This window comes from Dipodomys merriami, unplaced genomic scaffold, assembly GCF_024711535.1.
Source record: "Dipodomys merriami isolate MVZ:Mamm:240054 unplaced genomic scaffold, mDipMer1.0.p SCAF_801, whole genome shotgun sequence".
Lineage (NCBI taxonomy): Eukaryota > Metazoa > Chordata > Mammalia > Rodentia > Heteromyidae > Dipodomys > Dipodomys merriami.
In genome coordinates, this window is record NW_027206404.1 from 323,035 (window position 1) to 336,883 (window position 13,849).

Genomic DNA, 13,849 nt, shown 5'->3' on the forward strand with positions numbered 1-13,849 from the left:
CTGCTACACCGTTGAAGGAAAGTGGATGAGAAGGTGTCATCTTGTCCCCTGCCCAGCACAATCCAGGGACTCTGACCTATACCCCCACCTATCTGACAAGACCCTGGATATAAGACAATAAAAACACTCCATGTGTAATACCCTTTGCTGGAGAGTTTCCTTTCGGTTAGAGTGGCGGGGTTCAGAGGAAAGACCCAAGACCTGACACCTCCCATTGTACATTTGTTCTTGTGACAGAGCCAAGTCATTGCTGTGGATAAGGACAAAGCCTCCATCAGACTGACCCAGAACAATGCTCAAAGATTGGTAGGTTGTTGAAGTATCAAACCCACTCATGTCTGTTTCCTACTTCCAGCAAGGAGGTTTAGTATGGGTGGCCCGGCCCTGGGCCTAAGGGATTATAAATGGATGGTGGCGGTCAGGAGCTCATGGCTCCCACCCATCATCCTGGCTCTTCGGGAGGCTGAGGTCTGATGGTTGTGACTCAGAGCAGCCCCGGAAGGAAATTCCAGGAGATTCTTATCTCCCATAAACCACCTCCCTCCCCAAACCCACACACAAATAAGCCAGATGTGGTGCTGTGGCCCAACTGGTAGAGCCTCAGCCTTAACAAAAGAAGCTAAGGGATAACACCCAGGCCCTGAATCCAAGCCCTAGGACTAACACAATCATAAAATAAATGAATAGTGTACACCTTTTAGCTGACTACCAAGAAAGATGTATTCAGTTTTCTGGCTGGTACATTCAGCCAAAGGAAAGGGGATACCCTTGATGTTCTCCCAACCCTCTCCTTCTCTCCTTTATCTGTCCAGGCTTAGGTTGCAGGACAGAATTCAGATCATAGCCTTGGATGTAGATCCTGGATGCACTCCCTGCTGGGAGGATGAGGCCCCACAGAGATGAGGGTAAGGACCCCAACACTCACACACACAAACACACAAACATCCGTAAGGCAACTCAGACTAGCCTTTTCCAAAGACACTTTATCTCCTTGGATTAACTGACCCAGGAGAGGAATTTGATCCCCTGTAACTGATTATTTTAACTTGGGCTTGCTAGTTGATAGGATATGAATGTGAGCCAACAAAAACCAAAAAGCTTTTGGTGCCGGTCACCTGGGGTTCAGGCTCAGGCCTGTTATCCTGGCTACTTGGGAGGCTGAGATCTGAGCATCACAGTTTGAAGCAAGCCATAAGCTGGAAAGCCCATGAAAATCTACTCTCCAGGAACCACCAAAAAACCAGAAGTGGAGCTTTCGCTCAAGTGGTAGAGCACCAGCCTTGAGCAATAAAACTCAGAGAGACAGTTCCCAGATCCTCAGTTCAAGCTCACACAAAGAAATGGTCCTGTCTAGTTGCCCACAGATTGCCCAGGCCTCGCTCCCCCTCTCACTGAGTGTGATACAACACCTGCCCCTGGGTGGTGTATCAGGGCTTTCAGAAATCCTGTGGTGGAATCCAGGACTTCCTCTTTGTGCACTCTCAACCCACACTGGCTGGAAGGCAGAGCTTAACAAGTCTGGCAGGCTGCAGAGTGGAGAGTCTCCAGCTATGCCAAGGTGATCAGAAAGGGCTTCTTGGAGACAACATAGCAGAGCATGTTCATTTCCAGCCAGGGCTGCTGGTGAGAGACTTGGTATAGATGTGCGAGACTGTCCCAAGACAGGCCTGAGGGGTCACAGAAGAACAGCTATCCAGGGGTGGCATTGCATCATAGAGGTAGAGGGCTCGCCTAGCACACAGGAAAGCATGGGTTCGATTCCTAAGTCCTGCATACACAGTAAAAGCTGGAAGTGGCACTGTGGCTCAGGTGAAAGAGCACTCCTCTGGAGACAAAGAAAGTCAGGCACAGTACCGGGGCCCTGTGGTCAGGCCCCAGGGCTGTCACCATAAAGCAGTTCTCCCAGGGACCTTGGTGACAGGTGGATGGCTATGCCCTGAAGCTCTTAGTAGATCCATCCGTGCTCTGTGTTTCCTTTGACAGAGGAGAGCTGGACACTCCTGCCCTGTGCACCCCTGTACCCAGTTTTCAGCAAGCCTCCCAAGGTCTTCCACCAGGACATGGAGCAGTTGGCCCCGGAAGTCCTCAGGTATTGGTTTGGTGGGGCAGGGGGACATAGGGCAGGCCCCAGAACTTCTTGTGGGTCTGATCTGCCCTGGAAGACCAGGCAATCAGGAGGAGGCAGATGGGAGCTTAGAGGGGATTAGTGATGTGGAGTGGGCTCTTTAATCCCCATGACCCCACCCAAATTCTAGCCTTCCTTTGCTGTCTCTGAAGGAGGTAGAGGGGTGTCTAGGAGGTATCTTCTAGAGGAGGAGTAGGTGGAAATTCTGAAGGACTAGACACCTTGAGCCATGAGCCGCTGGCTCATACCTTTCATCCCACACCTGTCATCCTGGCCACTCAGGAGTCTGAGATGCAGTGGATCTCATTTCCCAGCCCTGGCACGAAAGTCCCTCCAGAGCCTCATCTCCAATCTCCAACCAGAAGTGGCACTGTGGCTCAAGTGGCAGAACAATGGCCTTGAAGAAAATTAGACATCAGGGACAGTACCCAAGCCCTGAGTTCAAGGCTCTCAACCAAAAAACAAAAACAAAAACAAAAACAAAAACAAAAAACCAAACAAGAAAGAAAGATACCCCTTCCTTGCTTGCAAGAGATAGTGAAGTATTGGGGTGGTTGAGGTTGTGAGACCAGATGCTGGCCTCACAGTACAGACATTTCTAATAACTCCCCAGGTTTACCCCAGTGTGAAGCCAACACAGGGTGGGTGGTGCCTTACCAAGAACTCCAGAGGTCGTGGCCTGTGGCAGGCAGGGAGTGGGTGAATGGGAGCAGGGGTGGGATGGTAGTGTCAATTATATGCTCTCCATCCATGGAAGAAGGTTTTGGATGCTGGTGACCAAGTCTGAAGTGTAGGGTTACATTTGGTTTGTGTCTTGATGAGTTGGGTTTTCCCTTGGTATAAGAAGGTGGCTGCAGAGGAGGCTACAATGTTTGATAAGAAATGTACTCCTTATCTTGCCCATGTAATTGTAACCCCTCTTTATAGTATTTTCTTTGTTTTTATTGTAAGGATACTATACAAAGGGTTACAGGTACATGAGTGAGGTAATGAGTACACTTCCTCTTGAACATTGTCTTTATAGTATTTTCACAATAAAAAAAGAAAGAAAGAAAAGATCTGAAGAAAAAAAAGAAGTTGGGTGTAGCCGGGCGCTGGCAGTGGCTCACAACTGTCATCCAAGCTACTCAGGAGGCTGAGATCTGAGGATCACGGATCAAAGCCAGCTTGGGCAGGAATGTCTATGAGACTTTATCCTCTATGAACCACCAGAAAATAGGATGTGGTGCCTGTGGCTCCAGTAGTAGAGCGCACACCTTCATCTGAAGAGCTGAGACCCTGCTGGCAGGCCCAAAGTTCAAACCCTATAACCTACAACCAAACAAAAGGTAGCTGAATTTTCTGCATAACAATGTGTACAGTAGAAATGCCATGATGTGTTGTGAACCATTCCAGACATGTGAGAGGCTCTGAGTTTTGTCTACAGTTGGTCTGATGATGGTAGTGCTATCATCTCTGGGGTGGAATATTCACGGTGCTCAGGGACTGCTGAGGCTTTGGGTTACCACTGGGTGTATCTGTGTGTTCGTGTGTCTTTTGTCTGTGTGTGTCTGTGTCTGGGTGTTTGGATGTAGAAGACCTGGGCCTTGAACTCAGGGTCTAGGTGAAGTTCCTATGCTTCTGTGCTCAAAGGTAGTGCTCTAACACTTGAGCTGCAGCTCCATTTCTGGCTATTTGGTGGTTTATTGGAGATAAGAGTCTCTCAGATATTTCTGTGCTGACTGGCTTTGACCTCAGCCTCCTGAGTAGCTAGGATGACAGGTGTGAGACACCTGTGCCATATTTGTGTGTGAGTGTATGTGTGTGTGTGTGTTTGTTTTCCTCATCTTTCTCTGTCCCCTTCCTGGGTGCCTTTCTGCCTCTTTCTGACCTTGGATGGTGCCCCCTCCACACCAACTTTGTCTTTATCCTCCTATCAGGGTCTACAATGAGTCCTAAATTGCCAGAGACCTGAGTTCAAGCTTTTCTTTGGGGCCCAAGTCCAGCTGTCCAAATCTTTGGCCTCCTGCAGGGGATTCTGGGTCAACTGGTCCAGCTGCAATAAAGCCTTGCCTGTCTGTGGGTGGGGAACTCAGACATGGGATGTCCTTCCCTTTTCCTCAGCTAGACCTCTGGCTGCATGTCCCTCTCAGCAGGCTGGCAGTGAGTGGGGGAAGGGGGTTGCCGGTGGCTCTGGCCAACTCCAGCTTGATAGCGGACTGAAGGCCACCCAAGCAAGGAGGATTCCAGGCTACATTGGAGGTGAGGCCAAGGTGGCTTGGAAATATCTATTGTTGTCTAGGAAATGTCAACATACTTTATCGCAGGCAAGTCTATCTTCCAGCCCCAGCTGGGCCTCTCCAATCCTTCTAGAGAATTCTGGATGCCCAGAATACAGAGGCACAGACTTTAGATTCAAGGGCCAGGGAATTGGGGGAGGAGAGACTGGTATGGCCAATACCTCAATGTTCTGGGGCATTAGCCTTGACCTGGGTATGCCCCCCTTGTGTACATTCACTTCTTAACCCAGAGCTGGCCAGAAACTGGCCACTTGTGGTGCTGTGGAAGTGGCAGGAGTGGAAGTGAGATCTAGGATGACCAACATCTGGATTTATGGCCTGAGGGAAGGAGGGGGACAAAAGGTGTCTTAAAAAAAACTCTTACAGCTGGAACTCAGGGCCTAGGCACTGAGCTTCCTTTGCTGAAATCTAACATGTTACCACTTGAACCACAGCTCACATTTCATCTTTTTTAGTAGTTTAGTGGAGATAAGATTTTCACAATCTTTTCAGCCTGGGCTGGCTTCAAGCTGCCATATTAACAGCTCAGCCTCGTAAGTAGTTAGGATTGCTGGTATGAGTCAACCGGCACCTGGTAGGGTTGTTAGTGTGTGTGTGTGTGTGTGTGTGTGTGTGTGTGTGTGTGTGTGTGTGTGTGTGTGTGTTTACTAGAGCTTGAACACAGAGCCTAGGTGGTATCCTTTAGCTTGTTTGCACAAGGTTGGTGCTCTACCACTTGAACTACAGTACCTCTGCTTTTTGGTGATTCATTGGAGATAAGAGTCTGCCCAGGCTAGCTTTGAATCTTGCTTGATCCTCATGTGTCAGCCTTGAGTAGCTAGGATTATAGGCATGAGCCACTGGCATCCAGCTTCAAGGATGTCTCTTCATACTGTCTTTTGTTCTAACAGCTGTCTACTTGCCCTGGCCTAGATCTCTGATCTCTACATCAGCTCCCAGCAGCCCTTGACTGTGTGGAGAACATAAAGCTCAAACCTGTCAAGCATCCTATTTCTATGTCTTCAGGGCAGGGTACGTTTCCTCTGAAGCCTGGAGGAGTAGAAGGAGGAGAAGGAAGGTTAGCTGTACATTGTGCTAAGCTGGGAGAGTGGTACACTGTCTTAGCCAAGAAGGAAAGTGTGGCCAGATGTTAATAGCTCATGCTCTCATATTCTTAGCTCCTTAGGAGGCTGAGATCTAAGGATTGGCATTCAGAGGCATCCCAGCTCACTTTTCTTGTTTTTTTTTTTTTTTTTTTTTGTATCAGTAGGATCTTTTTTTTTTATTGTGAAAATACTGTACAGAGGGGTTACAATTCCATGGGCAAGATAATGAGTATATTTCTTATCACCAGCTCACTTTTCTAAAGTGTGTGAGACTCCTCTTCCAATAACCACCTGAAAGTTGGAAGAAAAGCTGTGGCTCAAGTGGTAGAGTTGCTAGCCTTGAATGAAAAAAGTGAGGGACAGGGCCCGGGTCCTGAGTTCAAGCCCTAGTACCAAGATGTGCGTGTGAACACACACACACACACACACACACACACACACACACACACACACACACACACAGGAAGGTGGTAATGATCAGCTGAGCTAGAACTGGGGGCAGTCTAGAGGCACATTCATAGTGAACTCTCGACACGTAAGTTATTTCTCCCCAACTCCTTCTTGGGCTGAGGGGTCTGGGCCATGGCAGTAAGTTCCATGGAACCTGCGCCTCCATCCATGCATAGGGTACAGGACCAAGGGAATAACACGATGGATGCTCGTTTATACTCCGTGCATGATTGCAGACCTTCATCTGCCACTGAACATTGGTGAGGAAAGCAGTGCTCTGAGCCCTGGGACTCCTGGGATAGCCACTGCTACCAGCAGCAGCCAGCCAGCTGTGGATTCCTGATCCTACGAATCTTTCATGAGCCCAACTCAACACCCACTCAAGGTGTGCCTGTCAAATTTGCCCCGGTGAGTAGGCAATACCTGCTGTGCCATCTTGCAGCTCTTGCCCCTCCTGGCCCAGAAACATGGTCTGAAATGCTGATTTACTGCTCAAATCCACACTGCACCCATGACAGATGCCACTCTGATGTCATTCTGGCCGATGTCCTCCGTGCCCCAAGGCTAGACCCTTCTCTGAAACTCTGGCCTACTCTGTAGGCAAAGGCTCCCAAAGAGGCTGCTTTCAAGACTTGGAGGACATCTAGATATTGGGAGACACTAAGGGGCCCACTGGAAATTACTCTGCCTAGAGCTACAGAGTAAGGTTCAAGCAGGCCCGGTGTTGGTCATAGGGCTTGACTTGTGGGCCTGGGCACCGTCCCTTCAGCTCTTCAGCTTACCACTTGAGCCACAGTACCACTTCCAGTTTTCTTGTAGTTCACTGGAGATCAGAGTCTCCTGGCCTTTCTTGCCTGGGCTGGCTTTCAACCATAATCCTCAGATCTCAGTCTCCTGAAGAGCTAGGAGGATAGGCATGAGCCACCAGCACTCAACTGGATTGGACTTTCACCACAGTGAACTAGGAACTCCTGAAATCTTTTCTTTATTTTTTATGTGCCAGTACTGGGGCTTGAACTTAGGGTCTAAGCTCTGGTCTCTTTAATTTTTGTCTCAAGCCTGGCACTCTACCACTTGAGCCACACCTCCATTTCTGGCTTTTGGTAGTTCACTGGCAAGAAGAGTCTCACTAACTTTCCTCTCCTGAGCTGGCTTTGACCCACAACTTCTGATCTCAGTCTTTTTAGCAGCTAGGGTTTACAGGGATTGAGCCACCAGTGGCATTGGGCTAGAAGCTTTTCTTAAGCAAGTGTTCTTCCCTGCATTTGCCCTGAGTCCTCCATGTAAAGGAGGCCTGAGAGTCAGGAGCTGTGAAAAATAGGCTTCCAGCCACAGGAAATACTTGGGGTCCATGGTGAAAAGTCAAGCTAATCTTCCCTCTGGGCCCCATTCTGGGACCTCCACCCTCTGCCCTCCCTGTGACTCAAGTACAAACCTTTATGCAGCCTTGAATATCCTGCCGGACTTGTCTGAAGCCACAGAACCTTCATTCCACCCACACCACCTTTTCTACACCACACCTCAGGAAACTTTGTGCAGTGTTGTACCTTCTGCCTGAGGTTCTCTATCCTGTTCCACATCTTAGAACTCCTGTGGAATTTTGGCACTGGTTATATCACCTCCAGGAGCAAGTCTTTCTTTCTCCCTCTTTTTTTTTAATATTGAGTTGCTAGAGATGGAACTTGTGCAGGCTGACTGACAAATGCTCTAGCTTGGTGTGTGTGTATGTGTGTTTGTGTGTTTGTGTATTTGTGTGTTTGTGCCAGTCCTGGGGTTTGAATTCATGGCCTGGATGCTATCCCTGAGGTTTTGTGCTCAAGGCTAGCACTCTATTACTTGAACCACAGCTCTACTTCTGTCTTTTTGGGTGTTTATTTGGAGAAAAGTGTCTCATATAGACTTTCCTGCTTGGAATTGTGATCCTCAGATCTTAGCCTCCTGATTAGCTAAGATTACAGGGGTGAGCTACCAGCAACTGTCCTCTACCCTACCTCTGACCTCTATCCTTGGCCCTCCTATGAGTAGGAGAAGAATGTGTTTCACCAGGCTCACTTTTTTGCCAGTCTTGGGGCTTGAACTCAGAGTCTGGGCATGTTCCTGAATTTCTTTTGGTCAAGGCCAGCACTCTTATCACTTAAGCCATAGTGCCACTTTTGGCTTTTTCTGTTTCTGTGATACTGAGGAATCGAACCCAGGGCTTCATGCATGCTAGGTAAACAGTACCACTAAGCCACATTCACAGCCCAAGGCTCACTTCTGACAGTAACTATGAGGGTGGGATTTATTGACTTACCCCTTTTTGGTGCAGAAATCGCTGGCTATTTCATATCTTTGCCAAGATTTGTGACCAGCCTATGACTCAGCAATGAGGATGATGAATGAGGGATAGCCACCAGGCCCCAGAGGAGTAGGCTCACATATCCTACAGAGGGATAGAGAATATGGAGCCAGAACCTTTGACAACTCCTACAGCCTAGGAACTGTGATCTCCCTGGTGGCAGTGGCTGGCTGCTAGGTGGCCCGATGGGACATCTCAGCCAGAACATAAGGCAACTGTTGCACAGCCCAGGCAATGCTGGCCGGGCTTTAGTTATTAAATGGCAGAGAAGGATGCTTTGTTCAAGCTGCTGGCTCAGACTTAGGACTCTCTGAGGACTTGCCCAGGTTAGGGGGATGGACATGGGCAACCTGCTGAATGCCCATCATCCATACATCATCCATCCATACACAGAGACGTGGAGTTATTGCCTCCTTTTTTGGGGTGGGGGTGAGGCAGGTCCAGGGTTGTTGTACTATGAGCCTAGGCCCTGTTCCTGAGCTCCTTTTGCTCAAGAATAGCACTCTGCCCTTGATCCACGGCCCCACTCATAAGCTTTTTTCTCCCTATGATCTGTTAGAAAGAAGATTGTTTTGGACTTTCCTGCCTCAGATGAATTCAAATTGGCATTCTCTACATCTCAGACTCAGGAGGAGTTAGGGTTATAGGCAGGAGCCACTGTCACCTGGCTTTCTTTTCTTCTTGTTGTTCTTTTGTTTTAATCATGACAATCTGAAATCTTCATGGTGTCATTCCAATGGTTTGCATTCAAAGTAATCTACCCAGGCCTGGGATTCAAATGCTATGACTACCACCCACAAATGGAGGGAGATCCTGATGAACTAATTCCTGTTCATGTGAATGCTAATGGAATGTTATAAAAGTAATCATTGAATTTGCAGTTAATTTATGATTCTATTTTAGAATGCCACACAAAAATTATTGGATTCATATCTTCCATTCTAGCACCATGGTATGATTAAGGATATTGACTAATTTTTTTTTTTTGGTCCGTTCATGGGGCCTGATCTCTGGGCCTAGGCACTGTCCCTCAGCTCTTCAGCTCAAGGCTAGCGCTCTACCACTTGAGACAGCGCCACTTCCGTTTTTTTTCTTTTTGCTTATGTGCTGCTGAGGAATCGAACCCAGGGCCTCAGGCATGCAAGACCAGCGCTCTACCACTGAGCCAACTTCCCAGCCCCTTGACTAATTTTTAATTAATGCTTTTATAAGTATTCAACCATGATATTTCATTAAATGGAGTCATAATTTAGTTACTAATAATTGGTAATATCATATATATAATTTAATAATAGCCTCATATTCCCTCTTTGTATGTGTATGTGTATATATATATACATATATATGCAGGTATATATGGATATCTATATATAATATCAATTTACACATGTATCTATTTGGCACTACTGTGGCTTGATCACAGGTCTTCAGAATTTCCTGGATGCTCAGTTTGCCAGTGGATGGTGTGCTATGACTGTACCTCATGTATGGGTAGAACATTGTAGGCTGAGTTGAAATCCCAGCATGGCCAAAAGTTTATTTGTGGACTATGAGGCTAATTTGACACATTTTTTTCCTTCTCTGTGAAAGCCCTGGGTCTCAATACGATGGATAATCCATATGCAAACATGTCCTATGTGATATGATGTAATAAAGGACATGTTATATATGTAATAATACTAAATAAATAAGGGTAATAAATGTCATATGCAGTAGAACCCATGTATGGAAATAGATCTCATATATATGAATATTATTTTTTTCCAGTGCTGGGGCTTCAGTTCAGGCCCTGGGAACAGGTCAGAATTTCTTTTTTCTTTTTTTCTTCCTTTCTTTCTTTTTTTTTTTTTTTTGCCAGCCATGGTGCACTGTCCCTCAGCTCTTCAGCTCAAGGTGAGCACTCTACCACTTGAGCTACAGCATCACTTCCAGCTTTTTCTGCTTATGTGGTGCTGAGGAATTGAACACAGAGCCTCATGCATGCAAGGCAAGAACTCTACCACTGAGCCACCTTCCCAGCCCCATGAATTTCTTGTCTTCAAGGACGGTGAGCTTTCCCCTTCAAACACAGTGTCACTGAGTTACCCAGACCCTGAGTTCAAATCCCAGGACTGCTAGAAAAATGGTGCAATTTCCTAGCCAGGGTCTTATTGTTATTATTACTTTGTTTTTGGCCTAGCACTTCAACTCAGGTCTTTGCATCTTTGCCACAGCTGATCATTGGATCCTATGACCCTATTTCAATTTTTGGGGCTGGCAAAAAAATAAAAAAATAAAAAGGAGAAGGATAAAACTGAGAAATTCAAGAAGGAGGTTTTACTTTTTTTTTCCTTTGTATTGTGACCATTGTCTAAATGACAAGCCCAAGAATGTGTACATGACATTGCATTGCTAATGTTTGGTGGGCTTTTAGGGAAGCCATAGCTGAAACCAGCTACTTAGGCCTGGAGGTCGAATCTTAGAATTGCCAATAATGAATTGTGGGAGGTTCTAAGAAACGCATTCTGATATACATCCGTACAAATGCAATGTTATAAAATAACATTTAAATTAGCAGTTAGTGTATGATTATATTCTAAAATTATAGACCACAATTATTCCACATTGAATAATTTTCAATTAATACTTTATTATGTATTCAATCATGATACTTAAAAAGGAAGGAATAATTTAATTGCCAATAATTGGTAGTTATATCATATATGCAGTTTCATAATATACAGACATCTCTTTTGTTTTATACATTTACATCCATCCATCTATCTATCTATCTATCTATCTATCTATCTATCTATCTATCTATCTATCTATCAATCTTTATCTACCAATCTATACATTTATCTGTTTATACACTTGTCACTCCTGGGGCTCAGTGCTAGAGTGCTCACCGAGTATGTACAAAGCCCTGGGTTCCATTCCTCACTACCAGTTGCACAGAAAAATCCAGAAGTCATGCTGTTGCTCAAGCAGTTTAGTACTAGCTTTGAGCACAAAAGTTTAGGGACTGTGTCTAGACACTTACTCAAGATGCAGAACTGGTACCAAAGCAAAATGATAGAATGTTCTGACTGCAAAGATTTAAGGATAGGACTGCAAATACATCATCATAGAGCAAGCTAGGAGTCTGGTGCTGAGAGCTGCAATCTAACCTGACTTAGCCAGAGGTAAATTGCTTGCAACCCAGCTACACAGAACCAGATGCTTCTGGCTCTCTCAGCCCTGTCATCCAAGATACTGGGGGCTGAGATCAGACACTGGTGGTTTTAAAATCCAGCCCTGACAGGAAATCTGCAAAACTCTGAGCTGTGGCTCAAAGTGGTAGAGCTCTAGCCTTGAGCAAATGATCTTAGGACAGTACCCCCAAACTTTCAGTGGAATCCCTGTGGCTGACTCCCCGCCCCTCCCACAAAAAACCCACCCCTCTAAATCATTAGATGTGAACTTTGTGTAGTTTGGTGAACTGATGAAAGCACCCTAATCTAATGACAGTGTGTGGATACAGCTATGTCATGAGTCTTATATGAGGAATGGTGTATTGAGTGCATTCTTGCATCTGGTCCTTGTAAGAGCTCCACAGATTATTGTGCAGGTGAGAACCTTGAGGCTCAGATATGTCCCCATGTAAGGGCCAAAATGATGTATGTACTGAACTCTAGTGAGTTGTCTCCTGCAGATGTTTGTTTTGGTTTATTTTTCTTGGTCATGAACCTTGAACTCAGGGCCTAGCCACTGACTCTTCCCTGTTGGACTCATGGCTAGTACCCTACCAAGGGCACCCAAGGACACCTGTACAAAATGTTACAGTCTAGGCATCTGTGGCTGATATCTGTCATCCTGCCTACTTTGACACATTTTTTTTCCTTCTCTGTAAAAATCCTTGGTCTCAGTATGAAGTATAATCCATATGCAAATATATGCATGTGATAAGAGGCAATAAATGAAATAAATGTTATATATGTAATAATACTAAATAAAATAAATAATGAATAAAAAAGGGTAATAAATGTCATATGCAGTAAGCCCATGTATGTAAAAAGATCACATATATGAATATTAATTTTTCCAGTGCTGGCACTTAAATTCAGGCCTGGAAACTGAAATTCTTGTCTTCAACAACAATGAGCTTCCCCTCCCCTGCAGTGTCACTGAGTTACCCAGACCCTGAGTTCAAATCCCAGGCCTGCCAGAAAAATGGAGGAAATTCCAAGTCATGGCCTTGGGCCTTGTCCAGGCCCGGGGCTTGAATTCAGATTGTGGCAGTTCTGCCTCAGGTTCGATCACCCTAGGCTGGGATGCAGCCAATGGACCCACAAGCCCATCCTGAGATCCTAGGTCCTGAGTTCAAATCTCGGGACTGATAAAAGAAAAAGGAGAAGGGCAGGGAAGGTGGCTCAGTAGTAGAGTGCTTGCCTTAGATGTAGCAAGGTTCTGAAAACCTAGGGAGGCACCGTTGGCAATAATGAATCATTGAATTAGGTTCAGCTCCCTAGTTGTTGTCTGCCAGAAGGAATCTTGAATTAATTGTAGCAATTTGTTTCAACACTGGAACACAGTCTAACAAAGACAGGATAAGTGCAGGGAAATTGGCCTGCCCCGGGATGTGGCACAAATGAAGGCTTCCTGTCAAAACAGAGCATTGGGAAGAGAGATATCTTGGGTTACAAAGAGGCCTTTTTCTCCTGGTCTTCAGGGTCTGCCCACACTCTTCATCACTAGTTGGTCGGGATAGAGTTGTTTTTTAAAGAGCAGTACGGGAGTGAGGCCTTTTGTCTGCCTGTTCCAACAATGAGGCAGACTTCCTCCAGCAAGCTGGGGTGTGGAAAAACCCTCAGGCTACACTGGGAACAGGGAGGGGAGCCCTGGACCATGCACTGTCTTGAAAGCACCCTCTGTGCTATGAAATCATTCTATTCAAAGCAAATTTTCCAGCTGGGTTCCTTTCTTCATAGCGACTCTGGATGTTCACCAATAGAAATACATTCACACATACACAGACACATGGAGTTACTGGCTCTATATATATATTTTTTTTTGGCGCAGGTCCTGAGGCTTGAACTGTGAGCTTAGACATTGTCCCTGAGCTCCTTTTTCACAAGGAAACACTTTATTGTGCCTTAAACCATGATACATCATTAAATGAAGGCATAATTCAATACCTAATAATTATTAGTAATATATTACGTGTAATTTAATGATATATAGACAACTCACATTCTATAAATATATTTATATATTTAAACATAGACTGGAATATACGTATACATCTCTCTTTTTGTCTCACTCTCTATGCATATATATGTGTTTGCAGCAATTTACGCATCTATCTATTTATATATTGGCCACTCCTGGAGGTTAAACTTAGGTCCTGGGAACTCCCTAGCAATGTAATTGTTTTAGACTACTGTGCTTACATTGATCCCTTGAGGAATTGGAATTCCAGGCCCTGAGTTCAAATCCCAGCAGTGCCAAACACAATAGGTAGAGTAAGAAGCCAATGTTGACCTATTCTGCTGTCTGTGAAAATATTGTTTCCTAGGTACAATATGTAATACCTATGCAAATACATATATAT

General features: G+C 45.5%; 1 long non-coding RNA gene across 1 annotated transcript; it reads left to right on the forward strand.

Annotated features, from left to right (window-relative positions):
- The first annotated feature begins 237 nt into the window (after window positions 1-237).
- LOC138819631 (uncharacterized) lies at window positions 238-6,262 on the forward strand. Its single transcript, XR_011369534.1, has 4 exons — window positions 238-306; window positions 813-905; window positions 1,984-2,089; window positions 6,176-6,262. It is a non-coding gene; the product is annotated as an uncharacterized lncRNA (long non-coding RNA).
- Window positions 6,263-13,849: the final 7,587 nt, after the last annotated feature.